The sequence below is a fragment of the Passer domesticus genome, chromosome Z (assembly GCF_036417665.1).
Source record: "Passer domesticus isolate bPasDom1 chromosome Z, bPasDom1.hap1, whole genome shotgun sequence".
Taxonomy (NCBI): domain Eukaryota; kingdom Metazoa; phylum Chordata; class Aves; order Passeriformes; family Passeridae; genus Passer; species Passer domesticus.
Window position 1 is genome coordinate 115577 of NC_087512.1, and position 26591 is coordinate 142167.

The window sequence follows — 26591 nt, forward strand, 5'->3', positions numbered from 1 at the left end:
GTGTTCCAGCACCCTCAGCACACCCATGAGGTGTTCCAGCACCCTCAGCACACCCATGAGGTGTTCCAGCACCCTCAGCACACCCATGAGAGTCCCAGCACCCTCAGCAAGACCTAGGATGGCTTCCAGCCTCCTCAGCAGACCCATGATGGGCTTTGGAGCCCTCAGCAAACAACACCATGAGGGCGTTCAGACCCCTCAGACGACCCTGAAGGGTTTGGACCCCTCAGCAAACCCTGTGAGAGGTTTAAGACCCCTCACCAAAACCATGAGGGATTTCAGGACCCTCATCCCGCCCAGCACTCAGCAAACCCTGTGAGGGTTTTCGCGTGCCCTCAAACCAAGATCAGATGCCATGACGTGTTACAGCCGCCGCAGCACTTACCTGAGGGGCTTCAGGTCCTGCAGACTCTCCATGGGTTTCGCGACCCTCTGCCATCATCGCATTCCGTGAGGGGATTTCGGCTCCCATAGACCCTCCAATGGTTTCTCGCGCTCCCGGCCCTCAGCGATCCCGTGGGGGCCTGAGCTCGCCCCTCGTCCCCATGAGGGGGCTCGTGCCACTCCGCCATGAGGGTCTTCCCGCCACTCCGCCATGAGGGAGTTCTCGCCACTCTGCCATGAGGGGGCTTCCCGTCACTGCACTCTGAGGGTCTTCCCGCCACTCCGCCATGAGGGAGTTCTCGCCACTCCGCCGTGAGGGAGCTCGTGCCACTCGTCCTGAGGGGGCTCGTGCCACTCCGCCGTGAGGGAGCTCGTGCCACTCGTCCTGACGGGGCTCGTGCCACTCGTCCTGACGGGGCTCGTGCCACTCGTCCTGAGGGGGCTCGTGCCACTCGTCCTGAGGGAGCTTGGTGCCATTCCGCCGTGAGGGAGCTTCCGGCAGTCCACCCTGAGGGGGCACGCACCACTCCGCCGTTAGGGGCTCGCACCACCCCGCCGTGAGGGGGTTCCGCCACTTCGTGAGGGATCTCACATCACCCCACCGTGAGGGGCTCACATCACCCGCCCTGAGGGAGCTTCCGGCAGTCCACCCTGAGGGGGCACGCACCACCCCGCCGTGAGGGGCTCGCACCACCCCGCCATGAGGGGGTTCCGCCACTCCGCCGTGAGGAGCTCACACCATTTCACCCTGAGGGAGCTCACATCGCCCCTCCGTGAGGGAGCTGACACTACTCCGCCCTGAGGGGCTCACACCGCCCGCCGTGAGGGAGCTGACACTACTCCGCCCTGAGGGGCTCACACCACCGGCCGTGAGGGGCAGGCACTACTCCGCCCTGAGGGAGCTCACACCACCCGCCGTGAGGGGCTCGCACCATTTCACCCTGAGGGGCTCACACCACCGGCCGTGAGGGAGCTGACACTACTCCGCCCTGAGGGAGCTCACACCGCCCGCCGTGAGGGGCAGGCACCCCGGGCAGGCCTCCCTGGGGCTCCGGCCCAGCCCTGGCCCCTCAGAGCCCCGCGGAGTTTCCCGCCTTCGCCTCGGCGCCGTGAGGGCTCCAGCTCCCTCAGCATCCGAAAACCCTGCCAGGGGTTTCAGCGCCTCACCGTGATCACACCCTCGAAGATTTTCAGCCCGCTCAGCCCTCAGCATCCTGCGAGAAGAGGTAGGTTTGAATTATTCCTTTTTCATTGTTTTTTTTTGGGGGTGCTGAGCCCGCAATGGGGCTGGTGCATGAGCAGGTGGTGGAAATGAAAATAAAGAAGGGATTGAGGAAAGGCAGAGAGAGGGGGAATGATCTAAAATCATGGAATGGTTTGGGTTGGAAGGATCTGTCCAGAACGCTCCAAGCCCCATCCAACCTAGCTTTGAACACTTCCAGGGATGCTGCCTTCAAATTAATAATGGATTTGGTTAATAACGGCCTGTGAGGTCTTATTTGGAAATTAAGTAGGAAAAGGGCTAACCCAACTGCCATGCTGGCCCCGGTATTATTAATTTTCCAGTTTTAATCCTCTGGATTTTGTACTGTCCCCATATGCGCTGTTTTCAGCAGGCCACAGTGGTCAAGGGGGATGGAACTGGACAGTCCTAAAAATCCCAAAGCATTCTCTCAGGGTGATTGTGAAAATAAGTTGATGAGTGTTATGGGAGCTGCCATGATGGGTTTTGTGATAAAACAGAAGTGGAACATAGCTGAACTTTATAAATTTTACAGGCCAAACCCCTGAGTCACTGAAGGGTTTGTTTCTCCACTTCCCAAAAATAAACAAGTGGGAAAATGGAGCAAGGAAAACTTTGTAATTTCCATGCAGTTTCTACCTTTGTGCTTCCTTGTTATGGTGTCAACATGAGGCTACTTTGGCTTGGAGGGGAATGTAGACTTGCTAATTTCAGTACAGCTTTGCAAAGAATGTTGCATTCAAACACTGCAGATTTCCATGGAAAGGTGGGAAAATATTCTCCTGTATTTGCCTGAATTGCCATTAAAATTTGGTTTGTTTTCGAATTCCCTAATGAGATAGGATGTTTGATTTCAATTAAAGTGAAATGTCATCATTTTCGGTTGTGCTAATGGATATGGAATGCTGCAGTCCATTAGGGAGAAAACAGTGGATTTGGGAAAAGGCCAAGAGGTGCAGGGGATGCAAAGAGATTTTGCACGTATTTTCAATTTTTGTAATGGGCATATGTAGGTCGTTATGGAAATCCATGGCTTGTGATGACAGGAATACAGAAAACACAATCGGGCAATGTCTTGTTGAGATTTCAGCAGGAATTGTTGATATTTTGTAAAGGTGGGAAAATGTTTGGATGGGGCTGGGAGTAACCTGGGCTGATCCTTCAAATCCCAGCCCAACTTTGTGCAATTCCAGGTGGTATCTTTACATTATTGAGTGTTCTTGGAAGGCTTTCCACAAAAATGTATTGTTGTTGTTGTTATAAATCCTTTTCTCTCTGATTTCATACCTTATTTCTGTTATTACTGTTATTACTGAGCCGGCGGTGGCGGGGGACCCTCGGGCTTGTCCCTATAATTGAATTAAAAGCTGCTGTGAAAAAAAGACATGGCAATAAGAATGGGAGAGGGATGAAGAAGGAAAGAAGTGGGGAAATACGTGGCTGGATTAGTTATTGTCCCAATTAGCTGCCTGAATTAGGAACACTGAGGGGAGGATAAAGGGCTATGGGTGACAAGGCCAGTTTTTAGGGAAGCTGCTCCTCTAAGTGTCTTAGGATTGCAACATAAAGAGCTGCAGGTTTCACTTAAATGGATTTTGATGCTGCTCATTTTTCTAACAGTAGATTTGTTTCACTTCCATATTAATCTCCTTTTATTAAACCATAGAAATGCCAACCTTTGTTTTCCTGGGAGCGGCCTAGGACGACATAATCTAACTTCACAAAAAACACAAGTATTTGTGCTCAGTGAAGAGATCGAGCTTGGATTTAAATCCTGTGCCCTGGACACACAATTATGTCATTTCCAGGTCTGGGAGAAAAGTTGATTATTTGCAACAAACATGACGACTTCATGGGGATTTTCAAAAGAAAATTCCTTTTCACAGTAACGCTTTTAGCTGTGCCAGGGGAGAATTTCCACATGGAAAAGGCTGCCCAGGGAGGGTGGAATTTGTGCAAGGGACAGGGAACACCTGGATGCTGGTGATCCTGGAGCTCTTTTCCACCCGAAATCTGATAAATTTGGGTTTGGATCTTCCTCTCTGCACTCAGGAATGTCCGCGGTGAAGTCCCCCGGGCTGCCCCGCCCTGGGAGCGGCCGGCGCTGCCGGGACTCCCCAGCCCAGGCCCGGCTGCGGCTCGCACACATTGCAGGTGCAGCACGGCACACACAGGCGCGTCTCTGAGACGGGAGCACAGCGTCCCCTCCCTCCGAGCCTGCGGCTGCGGTGTTCTCTCGCTGCTTATCGGGCACTAAACGCGATAAGGAAACACCCAGCAATGGTTTAGGTGCAGCGTGGAAATGCGGAGTTCTCCCTGAGCAGGAATTGTAGGGCCCTGCTCAGCTCCGTTGATTGTGTTGTCTGTACAGAGGGAGCTGCAAAGGTTGCAAAGAAACGAGGGATTAGGGAAAAAGAAGTCGGGGATTTACAGCAGCTGAGCATCCAACTCTGTAAAAAATGAGATCATTTGTAAGAAAACTCAGCTGTCACCGAGCTGCCCTCGTGTCCTGTCCGTGGCTGTGTCGGGAAAGCTGCAGCAGCCAGGATGGGCCTTCCCAGGCTCCCGGAGCTGCATTCGAGTGCCAGCCTCCAGCTGGCATCTCCAGGCTGCCCGGAGAAAGGCTCTCCCTGCTGGGTACGCAGCCATGCAGCAGGGCTGCAGCGCAGCCACCAACGCAGCCAGCCCGCAGTGCCACACGCCTCGAGCTGCTGGTGCCCGGGGGACATGGCTGGCACAGGGTGCCCAGAGCAGCTGTGCCCGTCCCTGCGCCCCCAGGGGTGGCTGGGACAGTGGGAGGTGTCCCTGCCATGGCGAGAGGAGCTTTAAGGTCCTTCCAACCCAATCTCCGAGATTGTAATTTCATCACCAGGAAGTCGGGGGAAGAGGAGAGAAAGCAAAGGCGTGTTTCCCACATGGAGAACTCCACAGCAATCTGCTGGAGGAGGGATTTGGTTCTCTCCCGAAAGCCCAAACCAGCCTCGCTCGGATTTGCCAAGCACCTGTGAAAGAATGCAGCTGCAAGGCCCTGGGAAAACAATGGGAATGTGACAGTTCATTAATATGAGGCAGCGCCGAGATTGATTGGGGAAAGGCATGGATGCAGGATTCTGTGTGTGAACCCCAGTTTGGGAACTGGGACAGCTTACTGGGTCTGTCAGCAAAACAAATGGACGAGCACTGATTGCTCCAGCACTTCCTTCCTTTATTTTTCATTCCATATTCATTTGGTAGGTTGGGATTTTTCCTTGTTTTCTATTTTTTTTTTTTTTTTATAGTTTGCTCTGGCTATTTTTTTCTGGTGAAGCAAGGGTTTGGAAAGTGCAGGCAGCATTTCAAACTGTGATCTGCACAGATGGGAATGAAGGAACATTCTCCAGGCGAAAATTGTTCTCGGAGACATTTGGATGGAGCAGGATTTGTCTGTGCGCGGGGTGGAACATCCTGATTTCCAACAGGAGCAGCACAGGGCTGCTGGCCACCGAGCCAAAGGATCCCTTCTCCCATGGCACAGGCACAATAACCCACGGGAAGGGCTGTCCCATGGGAAAACCCTCAGGATCAGGCTGCTGAGGTGGGTCGTGGTGTGGTGTCCTCACAAACCTTTGCTGCTTTTAATGAGTTCGAGGTGCCCGGCGCTTTGATGAAGAGTTCCTGTCAGCACAGGCAGCAGTTACAAATGACAGGGTGGGCAGGGATGGGCTGGGCAAATCCAAACCAATTTGCTTTGCATAGATTAGCAGCTCCTAAAGAGATCCCACATTCATCTGGGAGAGGTTTTCAGGGTGCAGTGTCACAGAGAGGCTTCGCTGCCCACGTCTTGTGTTTTTTCCCCACTTCCCTCCTCCCACTTTTCCTTTCCAAACTGAATTTCCCCATTTCCAGATGCAACTGCAATATAACGTGGAAATAAAAGCAGGCAGTTAAATTATGGGAGCCCATAATCTCTCCCAAAGAAAAAGGGGGGATCGTCCAACTCCATTTCCCTGCTTACGGCTCCCCGTTGCTGCACGAGTGGTAAATACACGAGGAGCTCGGCTCATCAAATTTTTAAGCACAGGATGCACAAAGGAAGCTCCAGAGTGTCTGGAAAAGCTCGTGGCATCGGTCAAAGGCAGCTCTTGGGGCTGAGGCGTTGCCAGCTCCCCATTCATCAGCACTTGCCTTCCATCCCCGCGTTCCTTTTGTTCTCCAAACCCGAAATCTGCGCGGTTTAATTTTCCTCCTCTCACGGAATGGCTTTGCAAATGCTTAGCCTTAAGTAATAGTCAGTAAAGGCGAATTACCTTAAATCAAGCAAGGGTTATCTAATTTAGAAAATAGGAAATAGAGAGAAAATCAAACCAAATGAAATGTAAACAGGATAATTCATATCTAATCCACGGGCTTGCTCAACAGGAGGAATCTTTTAGCTGTGCTCCGTTGAGCGCCCGTTCTTAGCACAGCTCACAGGTCCTTGAGCCAAACCAACTTCCTCTTTAGGCCCTGCACTCCCAAAATCCTAAGGGAATGGCATTTCTCGTGTCCATTTTTGCTCTTATTGCAGCACCTCCAGCTGAGCTGCTCCTTCCTCAGTTTCCCTCGGTGCTTTTCTTGGCACACACCCTCTCACCTCGTGAGGATGGGACAGCACCAGGGCAGAGTTCCTATGGCAGCTAGGCAAGACACCCCATAAATCCCACACTGCCTTGGGTTGGGAGGGACTTAAAATCACCTTTTTCCACCCAGAACCACCTTCCACCACCCCGAGCCGCTCCAGTTGGACACTTCCAGCCTCTCTGGGCACCCTGTGCCGGGGCCTCCCAGCGAGGAATTCCTTCCCACAGCCCATCCCAAGCTCCCCACTTTCCCACCCTCTGTTCCCTGCCTTTTTATTTTTATTAACATGCAGAGCACCGCCGTGGCCCGGACTAATGAAGCTTATTAGAGGATCCTGGCAGCAAGCTTTCCAACTTCCTTCCAATTAGCACTCGGTGCTTCAGAGGAACCCTCGCCGCCGTACGGGGAGGTGTTTGCCAATTGCACGGCACCTTTTTCTTTTTTATTCAGCAACTTCACTTAAGATGTCCTTGTTAGATGAAAGACTCCTCAGATGCTGATTACCCCCTCCGGGTGGGTTCTGCATTGTTCTCCACGCTCAGGAGTTGGTTTGTGGGTTTGGTTTAGGTTGCAGCTTGCAGGGATCTCCTTGGTTTGTTCGGGAAGGGTTGGGGTTGGAAGGGATTTCAGGGATCATCCCATTGCCAATCTCAAATTGCCATATCTGAGTGGACTGCCCTTCCCTGGAAGTGTCCCAGGCCGGCTTGGAGCCACTGGAAGTTATCCTTGCCTGCGGAATGAAATGATGCTTAAAATCCCTTCCGACCCAGTCCACTCCAGCATTCCAGAACCTTCTCAGCCCCAAAGCCTGCAGCCAGGATTTTTGGTCCCTTCCAGTGATTCCCAAGTGACACTTTGTCCCTGGTGGCAAAACGAGGACAGTACTGGGACATCCCTTCCACCCCTGAGCACCCCAGTTCAAACTGGAACCACAGCCCCGCTCCCAGTTTTCCATCAGATTCTGAACAATTCCCAGTGATTGCTTTTCCAGTGAAACCCTAACAATGAGAATTTTTCAAGGCTAGCAACACAATTCCAGCAAACTCTCGGGGAGGCTTCGTTCCACCGTGGCAATTAAGGGAAAGGAATATCAGCAGGTCACATCTTGCTTCCGGTGCACGGGAATTGTTTTGGGAGGAAGCAGGATGGGGCTGTGCTTGGTATTTAAAGCAAACAAACCTATTTATTAAATGAGCCTGCAGAACGGGGCACGAAAGTAAAACCGTTACATTCCAGAGTCCAAATTTTCCCAAATGTTCTCGTTTTTTTTTCTTTCTCCTAACGACCGTCGTTATATTTCGATGCGGTTAATAATACAGCAGAGGTTAAATGAAACATGAAAAAGGGCTGTACATTAAAATTGAGATAACTCTTCCTTCAGTGAAGTGGAACCCAGCAGATGTAGCTGCACACTGTAATTGCTGCCTGTTTCCTGTCACTCTGATTAAGTTGCATTGTCCCTGCTCCAAGTGTAAGGAATCAGTGGCTTCCCATAGGGCACAGCATGGGACAACTGGCTTCGGCGGCAGGCAAACGGCTCCGTGCACCTCCTGCTTGTCCTGCTGCTGCTGTAGGCACACAAAATCCATTGATGACTCCGAAAATCGATGGGCTGTGCAGCGGGAGAGGCTGCGGGCCTTCCACGGGAGAGCCACTCCACTCAAGGATGGGAGCTGGCATTTTGGGAACGCTTCCGTTCCCCGCGTCACGGGGCCCAGCGAGCCCAGGGCCCGGCTGCTGGGCTGGTTCTGCTGCTCAGGAGTCACTGTGCACCTTGAAGGGCTGCTGATCTCCTCCTTCCAAAGCCACGGCATCCCAAAATGGGGACGTGAACCTCTGCAGAGCCACCTTCCCCTTGGGCACCCCTTGGGCACCCCTGAATCCCGGGCTGGAGGAGCGTTTGGAGCCTCAGAGCAGTGTGGGATGATTCCCAGGGAATGCTTCCCTTCCTCACAGATTTTAGGAAGCATCCTGAGTCATCAAATGAGCACCAAGAGGGCACGAGGGGTTTGGATTTGGATTTGGATTTGGATTTGGATTTGGGATTTGGATTTGGATTTGGATTTGAATTTGGATTTGGGATTTGGATTTGGAATTGGATTTGGATTTGGGTTTGGATTTGGATTTGGGTTTGGGTTTGGGTTTGGGTTTGGGTTTGGGTTTGGATTTGGATTTGGGTTTGGATTTGGATTTGGGTTTGGGTTTGGATTTGGATTTGGGTTTGGATTTGGGATTTGGGTTTGGGATTTGGGTTTGGGTTTGGATTTGGATTTGGGTTTGGATTTGGGTTTGGGTTTGGGATTTGGATTTGGATTTGGGTTTGGGATTTGGGTTTGGGATTTGGGTTTGGGTTTGGATTTGGATTTGGATTTGGGATTTGGATTTGGGTTTGGGTTTGGGTTTGGATTTGGATTTGGATTTGGGTTTGGTTTTGGATTTGGATTTGGATTTGGATTTGGATTTGGATTTGGGTTTGGGTTTGGATTTGGATTTGGATTTGAATTTGGGATTTAGGCACTCTCTCTCCCCTCACTGGCAGTGCCCTTCCAGCCCAACCCACCCTGGGATAGCAGGATTTGGATTTGGATTTGGATTTGGATTTGGATTTGGATTTGGATTGGGATTGGGATTGGGATTTGGATCTGGATTTGGATTTGGATTTGGATTTGGATTTGGATTTGGATTTGGATTGGGATTTGGGATTTGAATTTGGGATTTAGGCACCTCTCTCTTTTAGGGTCCCTCCCAGCCCAACCCACCCTGGGATAGCAGGATTTGGATTTGGATTTGGATCTGGATTTGGATTTGGATTTAGATTTGGGATTTAGGCACCTCTCTCTTTTAGGGTCCCTCCCAGCCCAAATCCCCCTGGGATAACAGGATTCTATAAAATCCCCTTTTGGCCCCTTCATCCCCTAGCTTTCTAAAAATGGAAATTAATATTAGAAGTCGTTCCTTAACACATGTTTATTTTCTAATTTATAGAATGTACCTATTACACTCTCCAGACACATGTGCTTGATTATAATGATTATCATATGTATTTTCCAAGGCACTCATCACCATAATATCAAATGTCATTAGAGAAATTAAGGAAGAGCAGCAGCATTCCTTCCAAGGAAAAGCCCGTTTCCTCCTTTCCCACCGCAGCAGAAACTCAGCTGATTTTCTGCCACTTTTGTTTCAGCTCCACACAAAAAAAAAAAAAAACCCAAATCCCTGGGGAAATGTGCAGCGTGAAGCCAAAATCCCGTGGCACAAACCCTGCCTGGAATCCTGCTTGCTGCTCCCAGGGATTTTTTTTTTCCTCACGGAAAGATTTCCTGATGAAAATTCTGGAGCAAAACCCAGTTTTAAACCTTGGCAGGGGATTTGCACGTGTCTTCCCCCAGGTGGATCTGGATTGCTTTAGGAGATCCCAGGGGTTTTTAGTTCAGTATTTACTTCTTGAAGCTCCAGCAGAGGAGGGAAACAGCTGGAGATGACACAGATTATTCCAGACCTGCTTGGTTTGTCTGGTGTGTGTCCAGGAGGGCACGGAGTCACAAAAAGATGCAGTTGGATTTGTCAGCGCCCTCACAGCTCCAGCATTGCCTCTCTTTATTTTAATTCATTAAAAATAAGCTCTGCTCTTCCACAGCGGCGTCACCTTCCCACTCCCAAGGTTTCAAACTTCCAGCAGCCCCGAAGGATTGAAGGTCTTGGTTTTGGGGTTTTGGCCTCTGCTCAGTGCCTTAAATCCAGGCTGTGGCGTGGGGGTGAAGCAGCAGCAGGGAGAGCTGCCTTTGGATTGCTGACTCCGACTAAATCCTTGGGTTTTTTCTTCCTTTGCGTCATTTCTGTGATTATTTTTGTGCTTCATATGCTCAAAAATCCCTGGGGAATAAGAAAAAAAAAAAACCCTCTCTTCTTTTTTTTTTTTCCTTCATGTTTTTTGCTTTGCGAGTCACTTTGTAAAGAAGCGCTTCGGTGTCTTCAGAAGGTTTGAAACCCACCTGTTCCCTGGGAGGAGAGGGGAAATGAAATCGATTGGCCCCACACCTGGGAAGAGGGATTTGGAGCCGGATTTTCACTCTCAAAGATTTCTTTCACTCGTAGAAAGAGAGCTGGGAGAGAACAGAGTGTTCCTCCTGCTCTGGCAGGGATTCCTCTCTGCCTCCGTGCATCCCTGCCATGCCAGCAGAGCTCCAGGGAAGAACTTCCCTCGGAAAAGAAGGACCAGAGCAGGGGCAAAGGGACCTGGTGGGGCTTGAGAGGACACCTGAACACTTCTGAGGTCACTTGGATAATCTAATCCTTCTCAGGGTGATATCTAGCTCCGGCAGGAACTCTTGGAAGGCTTGGAACAACATCCATCTTCATTATTTCCCACCCTCGCGTCTGTATGATTGATTCCTGCTAAATTTGGTTTAATTGCTCAGAAGGTCTTAAGGAATGACATTTGGAGAGAGCCAAACGGGATGTCTGAGCTCCCCCTGCTGCTCTGCAGCACGCAGCCACCCAGCACCCGCGGGGAACATCCCAAAGCCCGGCTTTCCCAAGCTCGGCCTTTCAGCCCCCGAGCTCATCCCGCTGTCCCAGGGTGCCCCCGGGGATCCGCAGCTCCTCTGGGCACCCTGTGCCAGGGCGCGCCACCCTCACAGGGAGGAATTTCCTCTCCAAATCCCTTCTGTCCTGCACGGAAGTGAAGGGAAAGCTGGAAGTAAATCCACATTTGTGCCCAAAAGATCAATAAGCGGGGAGAAACCCCCACAGGCGGAGGATGGCGGAGCAAATCCGACATTAACTACTCGTTATTTACACGAGCCGGTGCGTGGCCACAAAAGCCGCGGCGAGATCCCCATTTCCAAGCAGAGTTTTAATTATTCGTAAAAGCTTTCAATTGTTCAGCAGCTAATGTCATGGATTGGTCCTCGCAGTGTGAAGTGCAACCGTCCAGAACCCCCACAGTATTATAAATAGGCTTCGGAGCCGCGATTGATTGATGTTTGGCATCAGATCTATTCCTCGGAGCATGTGTATTCCTTCTGTTCACCAGTTTCCTACAAATATACCCGGGCTGATTTTTTATTCAAATCTCCCGTTTATGGCGGGTTTGGACCGTTAAATATTTCGAGGCTTTTTCGTCTCCTCTTCCGCGCGAGGCGGGGAAATCTTGCGCCCAACGCAAACAAGACGCGGAGATTTAACGCCTTCCTGGGGGGCAGAGAAAAGCTTTATTAATTATATCAAGACTCAAATAATAGTCTTCCCTGACACTAATGTTCCATCAGCTGCAAGCACGAGGATCCTGTGGGATAACTTTAGGGCCCTTCTCGGGATCCAGATTACGGCATTTATGGCTCCGTGGAAGGAGCGGTTTAATGAACGGCGCTCAGAGTTTGGAGACGGGGTCGGAGTTTTCATCCCCATTCCAGGGCGGGAAGCATCAAATAAAACCAAGTCTGGAGGGTTTTTCCAGCCAGCCCCACACGTGTTCCTCGGCTGGAGGGTTGTCCTGGGCTCTCCGAGGAGCCGCGTCTTTGCCCAAGCCTTGTTTCACTTTTCACTTATCAAATCAATCCTCGCAGATAACTTTATAGCTGGATTTTTCTGACATCGGGACTTTTGTTCCGTCCGTTGTTTTTCCCCCCGTGGATTTCGCTCTGCTCGCCCTGGTGGCTGTGATTAATTCATTTATTCATGCTTTTGCCAGAGTGGGAGTCAGGAGGCCAGACCCAATTATGTCTTATTTATTATTTGGTGTATTCCAGTCAAATCTGGAGACACGGATGAAACAATGGATGTAGATTCCTCCTCCCACTGGAAATTCTAATTGCCGGGAAAAAAACCTGTTGCTCCAGCACCCAAATGGCCCTAAAAGCAGGGGAAAGGGATGTTCCAGTGCTCGGTGGAGGCTTCAACTAGGAATTAATTTATCTCTGGTAGCACTTGACAAAGCTCAGCTCCTGATGCCTCAGCCTTTATAGTCACATCTGTTAGTTTAGAGCATTTATTGGAGGAGCCTTGACAAAGACAAAACCAGATGATGGAAATCTCATCTGTCAAAACTGTTATTAAAGCTGGGAACAGTGTGAGGTTCGGTTTCAACTGAAAGCATCATTTATATTTGATCCAGCGTTTTGCAAACAATAACGCCGGGGAAGGATTTGGGGGGCCCTCGGTGAAGAGCATGCTGCTCCTTGGGGTGCCCCGCTGGATGTGCTGCTCGGGGATGGAAAGGGAAAGTGGGGATGGGGAAGTTGGGAATGGGAATGGGATGTGGGAGAGAGGAAATGGGAAAGGGGAGAGAGGAAAAGGGAAGAAGGGAAATGGGACATGGGAGAGAGGAAATGGGACATGGGAAATGGGAAAGGGGAGATGGGAAATGGGACATGGGAAATGGGAGAGAGGAAAAGGGAAATTGGAAAAGGAAATGGGAAATGGGACATGGGAGACAGGAAAAGGGAAATGAGAAATGAGAGACAGGAAATGGGACATGGGAGACAGGAAAAGGGAAATGGGAATGGGAAAGGGGAAATGGGACATGGGAGACAGGAAAAGGGAAATGGGAATGGGAAAGGGGAAATGGGAAATGGGACATGGGAGACAGGAAAAGGGAAAAGGGAAATGGGAAAGGCAGGCTCTCAGCCGCCCCTGTGGGAGCTCCTTGCAGAGAATCCCAGAACCCTGAGGGGTGCAGGGGCCTTAAAGGAATTTCCCACAGAGCAGGGCAGGATTGGAATTTCCCATCCGAGCTGCGCCTGGCACAGGGGCTGCCCCTGCATCCCTGGCAGTGCCCGAGGGCAGGGCAGGGCTTGGAGCAGCCTGGGTGGTGGAAGAGGTACCTCTGACACCCCAGATCTCCTTTAGGACCCCTGAGTGAGCTTTCAGTGAGTCCCAACAAGGTTCACAGAGCAAGGTTTACGCGGCAGAGCCCATTTCCAGAGGCAGCATCCGAATCCCTGCGCTGCCATTGCCGCCGCTGACGGCTGAATGGAGCTAATGATGGGGAGATCTCTGAGGAGTCAGCCCGGCACGTGGGAATGGTGTTTTCCAAACGCTCAGCATTAACCTAACTCTGCTCCACTGGAGTAAAACCCTGCCTGACTTTGGTGGCAGCAGAGTGCTCCCGTCCCTGCAGGAAGAGCCCACATTCCCTGGGAGCCCTTCCCGAGCGTCGTGCTCCAAGAGCCAGCAGCCCTCAGATATTCCAAAAAAACCCTGACATTCAGCTGTCAAGGTTTCCTTAAATTAATTTCCACTAACTAGACAAGGCCTTCCATTGTAATATTTTATCTAATTTATATTCCAAATATTTCCAAATCCAAGGCGCTCCGCTTGCCGCTTTAAAACTGGAAATTTGATTTTTTCCATAATTTATGTCTTTATTCCTCCCTGATCTCCTTACAGTAGCACTTTGTGGATTTGTAGGATCTGTGGGATTTGGGATAGCTGACATTTCCTACATGTATCCCATCCCTGGAAGTGTTCTGGGCAGGACTTTGGGAAGGTGTGGAATGAAAAGATCCTTAAGGTCCCTTCCCACCCAAACCATGCCGAGCTCCAGGGGCAGACAGGGAGCAGGGAAAGGAAGGAATCTCAAATCCCTATTTCAGGAAGCAGCCGAGCAGATCCACATCCTTGCCCATCCGTAAATCTTCGGATTCCTCGGGATGGGCTCCGGCTGCCTCCTACTCGTGCCTTTCTATCCTTAGCAGGATTCACAGGCTTTCAGCTCGCTCACACTTCTCGCTGTCTAATCTTAGCGCCGCTGCCAGCTTCGGAGAGGCTCCGAGCTCCAGGGTCTCTCACTTGTGTGCAGGCTCTTTCTGGGCCACGGCCAAGTAGGTGAAAAACTCGGCGAGGGGGGAAGGGGAGAGCTGGGATTGCTCTCAGATGGTGAAGGCTGGAGATAAACCCGGGATCCTGAGGGGGTTGGGTCAGCAGGAGATGGCAGCTGGTGGCTGAGGGACACCTGGACGTCGTGATCTTCGTTCTGGGGGGATTTTCGGCACGCGCTCCAGCACATTCCCCGTGTTTGGAGCTGGCTCGGTGCTTCCAGCTTGGCTGATTGCACGAGCCACAAGCTGCTCCTCTTGTCGAGTGTCTCCTGCTTTGTCTCTGTTTGTTCCCAAGGGTGTCTGGGGAGCTTGGATCAACTTCCAGAGCCAAACAGCTCTTCCCCAAATAGAGCCTTCCAAGGTGGAAGCCATTCCTGCATCCATCCCGTTGTCCACACAAACTGGAATGGTTCAAGGCCAGCCTGGGGTGGTGGAAAGGTGTCCCTGTGATGTTCCTCAAGGTCAAAGGCGGAAGCCATTCCTGCGTCCATCCCGTTGTCCACAGGAACTGGAATGGTTCAAGGCCAGCTTGGGGTGGTGGAAAGGTGTCCCCGTGATGTTCCTCAAGGTCCCTGCCAGGTCAAGCTCTTCCCCAAATGAAGCCTTGCAAGGTGGAAGCCATCCCTGCATCCATCCCATTGCCCACACAAACTGGAATTGTTCAGGGCCAGCGTGGGACAGTGGTGGAAAGGTGTCCCCATGATGTTCCTCAAGGTCAAAGGTGGAAGCCATTCCTGCGTCCATCCCGTTGCTCACACAAACTGGAATGGTTCAAGGCCAGCTTGGGGTGGTGGAAAGGTGTCCCTGTGATGTTCCTCAAGGTCAAAGGTGGAAGCCATTCCTGCGTCCATCCCGTTGCCCACACAAACTGGAATGGTTCAAGGCCAGCTTGGGGTGGTGGAAAGGTGTCCCCGTGATGTTCCTCAAGGTCCCTGCCAGGTCAAGCTCTTGGCACACGGGTGCAGGGAGGGTGGCACCACCACTGCCACCCTCAGCAAAGCTCAGGAGAAGCCTCCAGGGATTTGGCAGAGCTGCTGCTCCTCGCTGAGCTGGGTTTGCCGCATTCTGAATTCCCACATCTCCTCGTTCCCATGGCTGGGATGACGTTGGGCCGGCGTGATTCATGCTGTCAGGAGTTTATTTTGGGATGAGTACCCACCCGGAGGATGGAGATGAAGGGAAAAACTGCCAACTTCAAAGGAGGAGAAGTTTGGATTTCCCAAAGGAGTGGTCAGGTCTGGAGCAGGTGGAATTTCTGAATTTCTGGAATTTTTCACAGATTTATCCATGTTTTACACCCAGAAGAGGCTGAAAATTGCAACTCTGACCAAATAAATGCTGAAAGAGCTCTGTCTCTCCAAAATAAACCAGGTGATGATTCTGAAATCCGTGTCCTGACTTTCAGAAGTGCTTCGAGGTGGGATGATCCACTGGGATGGAAATTCTGCTGCAAATCAGGATAAATGCAGAGTGACATGGCTGGAGACAGCAGCCACTCACAGGGAGCAGTGGGCAGAATTTTATAATCCTATCCCAAAGGATAAATCCCAGCAAACAGAAATATTTCATTGTTCATTTCCCCATCTCAAGAAAAAGTGGGAATTCGATTAAAATAATAATAAATTTGTTGTGTTTGTGCTGCTCCTAAACTCGCCGGCCTGGGAGGAAATGCCTTGTTCAGCCTCATTCTCGGGGTGTTTGGCTCATGAAAACCCCATCCAACCTCGATTTTGGAATCATAAAATCCCCCTGGAATATTTATTCACGAGACACGTGCAGCTCCGAGCTTGCTGAAAGAGCCTTTGTGAAAATGAAGTTTGCAGAACAGCGAGGAATATTGTCAAAAATCCAGGGAGCGGAATTCGATTCCCCGTTTTCCTGAGCTCGGTGGGGCTGTGTGCTTTGGGTCGTAACGTAATGGGTTTTTTTTGCTAATTAAGCACTGAGACCAGCCTGGAATTAGCAAAGAGGAAGTCGGGGTAATGGAAAAGAGGGAACGCAGACCCTGCTGGGTTACATCATCCCCTTGCTGCCAAAAATTCAGCTCTGCTCAGAGCAGGGAGGGAAAAGCCACCAGATCCCTTAGTGCCGACCCTTTTGTAGGGATAACATTCATGGAATCCCAAAATCCTGGAATGGTTTGGCTTGGAGGAGACCCCAAAGCTCATCCAGGTCCTTCCACACCTTCACCATGGAAGCAGCCACAGCTTCCATGGGAGCCTTAGAACCTCTTCCCTAAATCCAATTCCCAAAGTTTCAAACCCCAAATCCCTGCCCTGAGGCCCTGGGAGCCTTTTCCTCCTTCACCCTTAGAACCTCTTCCCTAAATCCAATTAAATCCCTTTCCCAAAGTTTCAAACCCCAAATCCCTGGGAGCCTTTTCCACCTTCACCCTTAGAACCTTATTCCCTAAATCCAATTAAATCCCTTTCCCAAAGTTTCAAACCCCAAATCCCTGCCCTGAGGGATGCAGTGATGGTGGGGAAAACCCAACTCCCTGTACCCGAATTTTTCCCTGTCCCCGAATTTTTCGGTTGGAATCTGTGGGATGGGGTTGGGATCTGTGGGATGGGGCTGGAATCTGTGGGATGGGGCTGGAATCTGTGAGATGGGTTGGAATCTTTAGGATGGGGCTGGAATCTGTAGGATGGGGCAGGAATCTGTAGGATGGGGCTGGAATCTTTAGGATGGGGCTGGAATCTGTAGGATGGGGCTGGGACCTGTGGGATGGGGCTGGAATCTGTAGGATGGGGCAGGAATCTTTAGGATGGGGCTGGAATTTGTAGGATGGGGCAGGAATCTGTAGGCTAGTGCTGGAATCTGTGGGATGGGGCTGAAATCTTTAGGATGGGGCTGGAATCTGTAGGATGGGGCTGGAATCTGTGGGATGGGGCTGGAATCTGTAGGATGGGGGAGGATTCTGTGGGATGGAGCTGAAATCTGTAGGATGGGGCAGGAATCTGTAGGATAGTGCTGGAATCTGTGGGATGGGGCTGAAATCTTTAGGATGGGGCTGGAATCTGTAGGATGGGGCAGGAATCTTTAGGATGGGGCTGGAATCTGTAGGATGGGGCTGGAATTTTTAGGATGGGACAGGAATCTTTAGGATGGGGCAGGAATCTTTAGGATGGGGCTGGAATCTGTAGGATGGGGCTGCGATCTGTGGGGTGGGGCTGGAATCTGTAGGATGGAGCTGAAATCTGTAGGATTGAGCTGGAATCTGTAGGATGGGGCTGGAATCTGTGGGATGGAGCTGAAATCTGTAGGATGGGGGAGGATTCTGTGGGATGGAGCTGAAATCTGTAGGATGGGGCTGGAATCTGTAGGATAGTGCTGGAATTTTTAGGATGGGGCAGGAATCTTTAGGATGGGGCTGGAATCTGTAGGATGGGGCTGGAATTTTTAGGATGGGGCTGGAATTTTTAGGATGGGGCTGGAATCTGTAGGATGGGGCTGGAATTTTTAGGATGGGGCAGGAATCTGTGGGATGGGGCAGGAATCTGTAGGATGGGGCTGGAATCTTTAGGATGGGGCAGGAATCTTTAGGATGGGGCAGGAATCTGTGCTGCAGAGCCCCTTGTGACCCCACAGCCCCCTGCCAGCGCTGTCCTGCAGATCCCAGGAAATTTTGGGACGTGCCCATCCTCCCATCACCCCAAACCCCACAGGCAGCTCTGTTAGGAATGTGGATCCCCTTTTTTTTTTGGGTGCTTCCCAAATAACCACAAGGAAGTTTTTCCCCCCTGGAATTGCAAAATTCCAGCTTGGATGAAGATCCCACAGGGCCCTCTCCTAACCCTGGGCCTGGGATTAGTTGATCTGGACTAATATTTGCAGTAGGAACAGCATTTGAGTGAGATTAATGAATTTATTGGCAGCTTTGGAGTTTGGAAATGAAGGGAAAGCCTTGGGAAAAAGGGAAATGGGGTTGGGAGAATTTATCCTCGTCATCAAAAGCCACTAAGACCTTCATGTTTGGTATTTCATGTACAAAATTCAATATTCTCAACTGAGTTTGTATATAAAAAATAGCAATATCATCTTTTGAAAGGAGGGGGGAAAGTTTGAGCTGAGCCACACACATTAATGGCTTCCCCACCCCATTCCCAAATCCAATTTTTGGGAAATTTTGCCAGGCAAAAACCAAACTCCTTGCACGAGCAGAAGGATTTTCTCCCGGTGTAAGTTGTGTTTTCTTTCCACATTTGTGTTTCCTTTCCATAGTTGTGTTTCCTTTCCATATTTGTGTTTTCTTTCCATATTTGTGTTTCCTTTCCACAGTTGAGTTTTCTTTCCACACAGAATTATTTGGGTTAGAAGGGACCCTAAAGATCATCTCATTGCAACACCTAAATCAGGATTTCCGGGAAGGAGAAATTCCGAATCCTTCAGAAAAGCTCTGTCGCCCTTAGCTGAGAGTTTCGAAGAACCCTGGGGTTATTATAAATAATAAAACCCCACACCACCAAAAATCAAATTAAACCCCAGCGGCTCTGCTGGAAACGAGGACGGAAAGGGAAAAAATCGAAATACTTATTTCTCCAAACTTTCCTGATGAAAAATCCATTTTTTTCACCTAGTGGGAAACCTCGGGGGTTTGATGGCCTTGGAGGGCCAAGTGACATCTCTAGGGGGGTTCTACCCCATAGACCGCAGCCCCAGCTCGAGAGCAAGATCCTAAACAAGATATCAAAGCCATTTCATCCAATCACTCCCAAATAAATTAACCATGGCATTGCCTAATAGGATCCACCTGCTTTTGTGCAGCCCTTACCTGAACACCCCCCAGCCTTTGATTAAATGTCAAAAAGCTGCCTCGTGCCTGCAGAAGGGAAAGGTTCCTCCTGCGACTCCATAAAACCGAAATAAATTCCACTGGCATCTTGTAAATTTTTATTTTCTACAATGACTGCGGGCCCCATCTGCGACCCAGCTGTTATTAGAAGGGAAAGCGTCGGCCCTTCTGCATTACAAAACAGCGTCGAACAGTAATTGCCAGTGGAAGAGATTAAGTGGAGACACTAAAAATGTTTACTCGCAATGAATATGCATAACGATGGGTAGGAAACAGCCCTGGAAGATTAAAAAGAGAGAAGGGTTTGTTTACAAGGCTGGGAAAAAAAAAAAAAGGAAAAAAAAAAAAGAGGGGAATGTCAGTTGGCCCCAAGCCTGAAATAGGAACGAAAAACCTTTGGGCAAGGCATTAGGGAGAAAAACAGATGGTTTGTGAACCTTTTATTAGATAGAAAAATCATTAATCAAGCCCAGGCTGGAAATGGCAGGGTTTTGGGTAGTTCAGAGCCGAGTTTATTTTTTCTTAAAGCGACAGCGCGGCGCTCGCGGCGCTGCCAGCCCTGCTCCGGCAGCCCTGGGAGCACCTCCCGCTCCAGCTCCGAGGAAATCCCTCAGTGGGGTTTCACATTTCAGCACCTGCTTGGGAAAAAAAAACCCAGAAAGGAGGAGGAGGAGGAGGAAAAGGGGGGGAAAGCGCAGCTTGGGTTGTTTTTTTCCGCGGTTGTTCGGAGAAATTTAGGGAATCCAATTTAGGGAGGTGCAGGCGGCTTTGGGGGGACAGCTCCTGCTCCCCATCAGTGCGTGAAAAATAATTAAAATCGTCCCGTTTTCAGCTGAATGGTTTAGATTAATGAGAGTTCTAGCTTTGTTTGTGGCGTTATAGATGGGAAAAATACACAGAATTACCTGGATTTTTTGTTTTCGGCATCGTTAGGGCTGGGAGTGGTCGAGAAATGCAAAAAACGCAAAGCTGGAAACCTCTGTGTAAACATGGAAGTGGAGAAAACAACATCAGGGGACGAGGCACAACATTTTTAACGGCAAAGTCAGAGGCTGAAAGCGAGCCAAAATCCTTCAGTGGGGAATAAAAGGGAACAGCTCCTTCCTCCGATGGCTTTTGTAGCGCGGAGGAGCTGCCCACACATTTCCTAATAGCTGGGAGATGAACTTCCTAAAACATATGAGCTCCATCAGAGGCCGGGGAGGGAGGGGAAGGGAGGGGAAGGGAGGGGAGGGGAGAAGAACAGCCCGATCTTTGTGAGAAAGAGGAGCTGGGATGGCAAGGCTCGCATATGTTACGGCACGTCATTAATAACAGTGATCAAAAGCACGGCAACGTCGCGGCAGCTGCGGCGAATTATTGCAGGAATTGGGGTTTTCAAAGGAGCTGGTGCTTCAGGGGGAAAAAAAAGTGGGAAAAATGAAAAATAAGGGTGCTGAGGTCAGGTCGCTCTGCAGAACCTCGGGAGGGCTGGAGGAAAACAAATCCTGGGCAGAATTTAGGAAAAATGTGGGGGAAAAGCGCATAGGGCACATGGAGGGACGGCGATGGAGAATGGTGTCCAGCATGGGACCCTGTGGGGTGGGACAAGTGACCTGTGCCATGCCATGCCATGCCAGCAGTGCCACCCTCGGCCGTGCCCCGAGAGGGCTGGAGGAAGAACAAATCCTGGGCAGAATTTAGGAAAAACGCGGGGGAAAAGCGCGTAGGGCGCATGGAGCGGGATGGCGTCCAGCATGGGGGGTGGGACTGGGGGCTCGGGGGTCCTGCTGGGATCAACCTCGGGATGTCCCACGCCAGGCGAGGGTGAAGTGGCCCTGGATGGGACAGGTGACCTGTGCCATGCCGTGCCAGCGGTGCCACCCTCGGCCCTGCCCCGAGAGGGCCAGAGGAAGAACAAATCCCGGGCAGAATTTAGGAAAAATGTGGATGGAAACAGCATAGGGCGCATGGAGGGGGATGGTGTCCAGCATGTCCTGTGGGGTGGGACAGGTGACCTGTGCCATGCCATGCCATGCCAGCGGTGCCACCCTCGGCCCTGCCCTGCCAGGAGTGCTTGTAGGCCATGGGACAGCAAGGGCCGCTCATCTCTCCACCTTTTCCTGATAACAATTCCCAGTTCTGGTGTCACCCAGGGGTTCTGGAGGCACGCACGAGGCACATGTGACACGGATGTGACACGGACGTTGCGCAAAGCTCGGCCCTCGTGCCCCAAAATTCCCATCCGGGACGAGATAAAGCCTTCCTGGGAAGGTGTGCATTCTGGCCCCACTGTGGCGTGGTGGGACAGCTTTTTCACCCAAAAATCCCTCCCCATATCCAAGCTAAACGCGGCCACGGGGAATTAATTGGCTGCTTTGCCAAGAGAGAGCAGCGCTCAGCGGGAGCCGAAGGTGACGCGAGGAAAACTCTTTAAAGATCGAGGTTTGATGTGTGGAATAAAAGCCTTGCTCCCAAACGCCTCCTTCCTTTGCCAGGCATGTTTTTCTAATTCCGAGCAGCTCCAGCTCGGGTTACACATCTGCGACGCCGCGGCAGTAAAAGTACAGGTGTTCAGGCTTTAAAGGAGCCCTCTGCAAAACAACCAAACCCGCCTGGGCCTCGCCGTCCCGGCGCCGGCAACGCCAGGGTTAAACGGCAGAGCTCGTGACTTCCGTGCTCTCCCATCTGCTGGGAACCCTGCAACCCATTTGGAAATGAATTTTTTTGAGTCGGAAGGAGCGAGCAATCCCCGCACCCCGCGTCTCCAGCGAAGGCAGGAGAGCGCCCTCGTTCCATCGTGGCCTCGTCAGCTCCTTCCAACACTTTATTCCCTAATTATCGTCACGTTAGTCGGTAAATAACGGTGACACACGGTTGGTGAACAGCTGGAGGGTGTCCGTGTGACACCGGCTCCGCGGAAAAGCCGCGCGGCTCCTCGCCCTAAAATCCCTCCAAGAAGCCACGGATGGGATCTGAGAGGGGATCGTTAATCATGCAAGATTTGCAGATGAATCTCATTAGAGCTCGTTGGTTTGAGGTGAAGGGTGTTGACTGTGGAGTGACTTTGCAGCTCTGTCACATCCCCGCTGGAAGGGATGTCCTGCTCGGCCACAACATCTTGGTGCCCCACTTGAGGACAGCATTTGGGAAAATTTTGGGTTCCCTCAGGAAGAGCCCGTTGGAGCTCTCAAGAAAGGCTTTGTTCCAAGAGTTTGGGTGAATTCATTTCCAGAATGAAGGTTTGCAGCGGGTGGAAAAGGCAAAATGACGAATTTCTTCCTTGGTGGCCCCAAAATGGGATTTGCCCTTCCCACCACAGGGACACGTCCCCAAGGATTGCAGCAAACTCCATTAATGCCACTTGATTCTTTCCAGGGGGAAAAGGAGATGATGCTTTGCGGTGAATAATTCTATTTTTAGCCCAAAATCGCCCTCTTGGCTCAACAGCTGGATCCTTCCAAGCAGGGATTAAAGGACAAACCTGGATATTTAACTGACAAGGCAAAAAAAAATGTTAATCCTGCATGGGGAGAGAAAAAACCTGCTAGAAAGAAAAAATAAATAAAAAAAAAACCAACAAAAAATCAGTTTTCTCTCAGAGGTAAATCCAAGGGAACTGGAACATTGCGAGGCCCGTAATCTTATTTACATTCGGAGCATGACTCCAGCTCCCAGAACATTGCAGACATCTGTCAGACAAACAGACACGACTCGGCAAAGATATTTCAGATGCTCTTCCCTTAAAAAGCCAGGAAGCTGTTTGGGGATTTTGGCAGGGGAGCTGGGATCTAACATGTCTTTTTTTTTTTTTTTTTTTTTTTGGGATTTTATTCCCCATTTGTTCTTTTTTTTTTTTTCCCCCTGAAGCAGATGATTTCTTTGGCTGGAATTTGGGATTGAAGGAATCGGGTTTGCTGAAGTATTTCCTAAAGATAATCAGAATTTTCCTAAAGATGATCAGGATTTTCCTAAAGATAATCAACATTTCCTAAAGATAATCAACATTTCCTAAAGATAATTGGAATTTCCTAAAGATAATCAGCACTTCCTAAAGATAATCAGGATTTTCCTAATCAGGATTTTCCTAAAGACAATCAGCATTTCCTAATGATAATCAACATTTCCTAAAGATAATCAGGGTTTTCCTAACAATCATCAACATTTCCTAAAGATGATCAGGATTTTCCTAAAGATAATCAACATTTCCTAAAGATGATCAACATTTCCTGAAGATAATCAGGATTTTCCTTAAGATAATCAACATTTCCTAAAGATAATCAGAATTTTCCTTAAGATAATCATCATTTCCTAAAGATAATCAACACTTCCTAAAGACAATTGGCATTTCCTAAAGATGGTCAACATTTCCTAAAGATAATTGGAATTTCCTAAAGATAATCAGCATTTCCTAAAGATAATCAGAATTTTCCTAAAGATAATCAACATTTCCTAAAGACAATTGGCATTTCCTAAAGATAATCAGAATTTCCTTAAGCTAATCAACATTTCCTAAAGATAATCAACATTTCCTAAAGATAATCAGAATTTCCTAAAGATAATCAGGATTTTCCTAAAGATAATCAACATTTTTCCTAAAGATGATCAACATTTCCTAAAGACAATCAACATTTCCTAAAGATAATCAACATTTCCTAAAGATAATCAACACTTTCCTTAAGATAATTGGAATTTCCTAAAGATAATCAGCATTTCCTAAAGATAATCAGGATTTTCCTAAAGATAATCAGGATTTCCTAAAGATAATCAACATTTCCTAAAGACAATTGGCATTTTCCTAAAGATAATCAAGATTTCCTAAAGATAATCAGGATTTTCCTAACGATCGTCAACACTTCCTAAAGATAATCAGCATTTCCTAAAGGTAATCAACATTTCCTAAAGATAATCAGCATTTCCTAAAGATAATCAACATTTCCTAAAGATAATCAGAATTTCCTAAAGATAATCAGGATTTTCCTAAAGATAATCAACATTTTTCCTAAAGATGATCAACATTTTCCTTAAGATAATCAATATTTCCTAAAGATAATCAGCACTTCCTAAAGATAATCAACATTTCCTAAAGACAATGAGCATTTCCTAAAGACAATTAACATTTCCTAAAGATAATCAGGATTTTCCTAATCAGGATTTTCCTAAAGATGATAATCAGCATTTCCTAAAGATAATCAACATTTTCTAAAGACAATCAACATTTCCTAAAGACAATTGGCATTTCCTAAACTCAATCAACATTTCCTAAAGACAATGAGCATTTCCTAAAGATAATCAATATTTCCTAAAGTTAATCAACATTTCCTTATGCTAATCAACGTTTCCTAAAGATAACCAGGAGCTCCGAGCTCCCAGCCTGTTTTCAGCTGCTCCACACAACATTGCCGCATAATTTGGAGCGTCTCCTCTGCGGGTTTTTTGGATGCGAGACTTAGCAACCAGGGAAAGGTGCTAAAGAGAGACAAAACTCGTGTGGGTGGCTGGAGATTAGCCATTTGGAATTCTCTCCTTTGCTTTGTGCCACAAGCTGTTTGCCTGTTCCCGCTCCGGGGTGGCATCTCCTCCAGAGTCTGGAATCATCGTGGAATTGTTGAGGTTGGAAAAGAGCTCGAAGAGCATCGATCCTCTCCGTCCGTGTGTTTCCTGAACGCTTCCAGGCATGGCAGCTCCACCAGAAAGGCTTTTCATGGTGGATTTTTCCCTAAATTCCAACCTAAAATTCCTTTTTTCTAAATTCCAGCCTCAAATTCCTTTTTTCTAAATTCCGTCGGCCCAGCTCGAGGCCTTTCTGTCCCTTCCTGTTCCTTGGGACACGAGGTTGACCCCAGCTGTTCTCTCCTTCCTCCTGTTCTCTTTCCAAATCAATCCTCACATCTCAAAGCTCTGAAAGCTCTTTTTTCCACCCCAAGCTATGCGTGGTGAGCACCAAAAAATGTTCCCAAAGGCAAATGTGGAGGGAGACAGGAGCAAGCAGGAAATCATCGATTCACAATATTGAAATTCCAGCTTCCCTCCAATTAGCCGGCTTCCCAATATTTGAACAGAAGAGCATTTGAATGCAATTACAACATTGGAATTCTGTGCATAATTAGCTCCCTATTAAAGTATTTATGGAGCCCTTTTTTTCCCATCCGAAACAGCGAAAGCCGGAGCATTTTATTCCTTACTGTTACAATAATTAACTATGCAAGGAGAACAGCATATTAATAGAGCATAATTTGTTTACATTGAAAAGAAAATTGTGCTAGATTAGCATAGCAAAAGACTATTTCCATATCCAGGCAGGAATGTTCAGGCCTAATAGCAATTTTCAGTGTCGTTAAGGAATATTATTAATAAAGTAACACGGTGTAATTCCCTTTGCCCCCGCCGTATTTCACAATGTCCTTAATTACGGCTAATTCCGGCGGGACTCATTTGGGGGTTATTAAGCCGGAGACATGGGAATCTTAAATACAACCTTTGGTAATGAGGAGGCTGCAAAGTTCCTGGGAATGCTGAGGATGGAAGGAAGGGACGGGCAGCAGAGCCCTTGGGATAATCCTGGGAAAAAAAAAATAAAAAAATTGACTGAAACTCGTTCTGGGGATGGGCAATTCTGCGCCCAATTCCGCAGAAATTCAGAGAGAAACGCTCCCAAAATCAATCCAGGATTCAATGAGGGTTGGAACGGCTTCTCCCAAATCCCAGCGTGCCTCATCCCCCCCCTCCAAACATCAACAATGAAGCCTCTGTCTTCTTGCAGGATGTTTGTCATCTTTTGATGCCGTGCCAGCAAAGCGCGGAATTGTGGGAGAGCAAAGCTCCCAAAGTGATCTCTGCTCTGCAAGTTCCAGAAAGATCCACGCTCCGAAAAGGACGGGGCAGGAAGTTCAGCTGGCTGGGGGAAAAGCAGGTAAATAAACCTCAAGCAGCTGCTGCTGCAGCGCAGGAATTCCCTTCTGCGAGGAGTTTTGAATCAAATAAAAGCTGCACGAGTGGGCTAAAATGGAAAATGCCGTGTAAAATGTTGGATGAGTGCTGAGAAACTCCGTGGTGCTGCAGGGGATGTCGCTGCAGAATTCCCATTTTTCTCAGCATGATTCCCTGCTGGAATTCATTCTTTTTTTGCTCCCCACGGGAAAAATAAGATTCCCTGGCACCCACTCCTTGGCCAGGCTGCCAGAATTCCCTAGAGGGAAAAAATCCTGAAAAAGCCTGAAAAAAGCCTGAAAAAATCCCATTCCCAGTGCTTGGAAATCCCCGGAGCTTCCCCCAAATATCCCAGGCCGCCGAAACTGCGACCCAAAAGAGCCACGGCTTCTTGGAAAGCTCCTCCTCCAAGGAAGGAGCAGCAAGACCAAGTCAGCAGCACCTGAAATCCATCGTTAATTAAGAGTTAAGGAGCTCAAAGGTGATCAGCAATCATTTCACGCGGGTGATGATGCCCCTTCTCCAGGTCCATTGTTTAGGAACGCGCCCGTTTGTTGCTCCTCGGGCTTCTTTAATTACTGGCATCCCCTAATTCAATTAGCGGATAGCCTGGGCCGTGGAACTGTAAATAAAAGCTAATTAATGATTTGCTTAGTCCAGCAGAGCTAAATCAAACCTGGGGAAGATCCTGGGACATCTCCCAGGGCACGACAAGTGGGGAGAGCCCTGGGGGGGTTGGACATTCCCCAGTTCATCCCTTGCTGGCCTTGGAGCTGTCAAAACTTATCAGGGAGAACAGGGAACATGAGAAGCAGCTTGAAGAACTTGAAGGCAGGCA

General features: G+C 49.2%; 1 long non-coding RNA gene across 3 annotated transcripts in view; it reads left to right on the forward strand.

Annotated features, from left to right (window-relative positions):
* LOC135291147 (uncharacterized) overlaps window positions 1-26591 on the forward strand; it is a 58924-nt gene that overhangs the window by 909 nt on the left and 31424 nt on the right. The window contains exons 2-3 of one of the 3 annotated variants that reach the window (XR_010354016.1): window positions 61-1610; window positions 25587-25736. This is a non-coding gene — a long non-coding RNA (uncharacterized LOC135291147). Of the gene's footprint in view, window positions 1-60; window positions 1611-4155; window positions 5202-25586; window positions 25737-26591 lie in introns of those variants that run through there. The other 2 variants (XR_010354018.1, XR_010354017.1) reach the window with 2 other exon arrangements.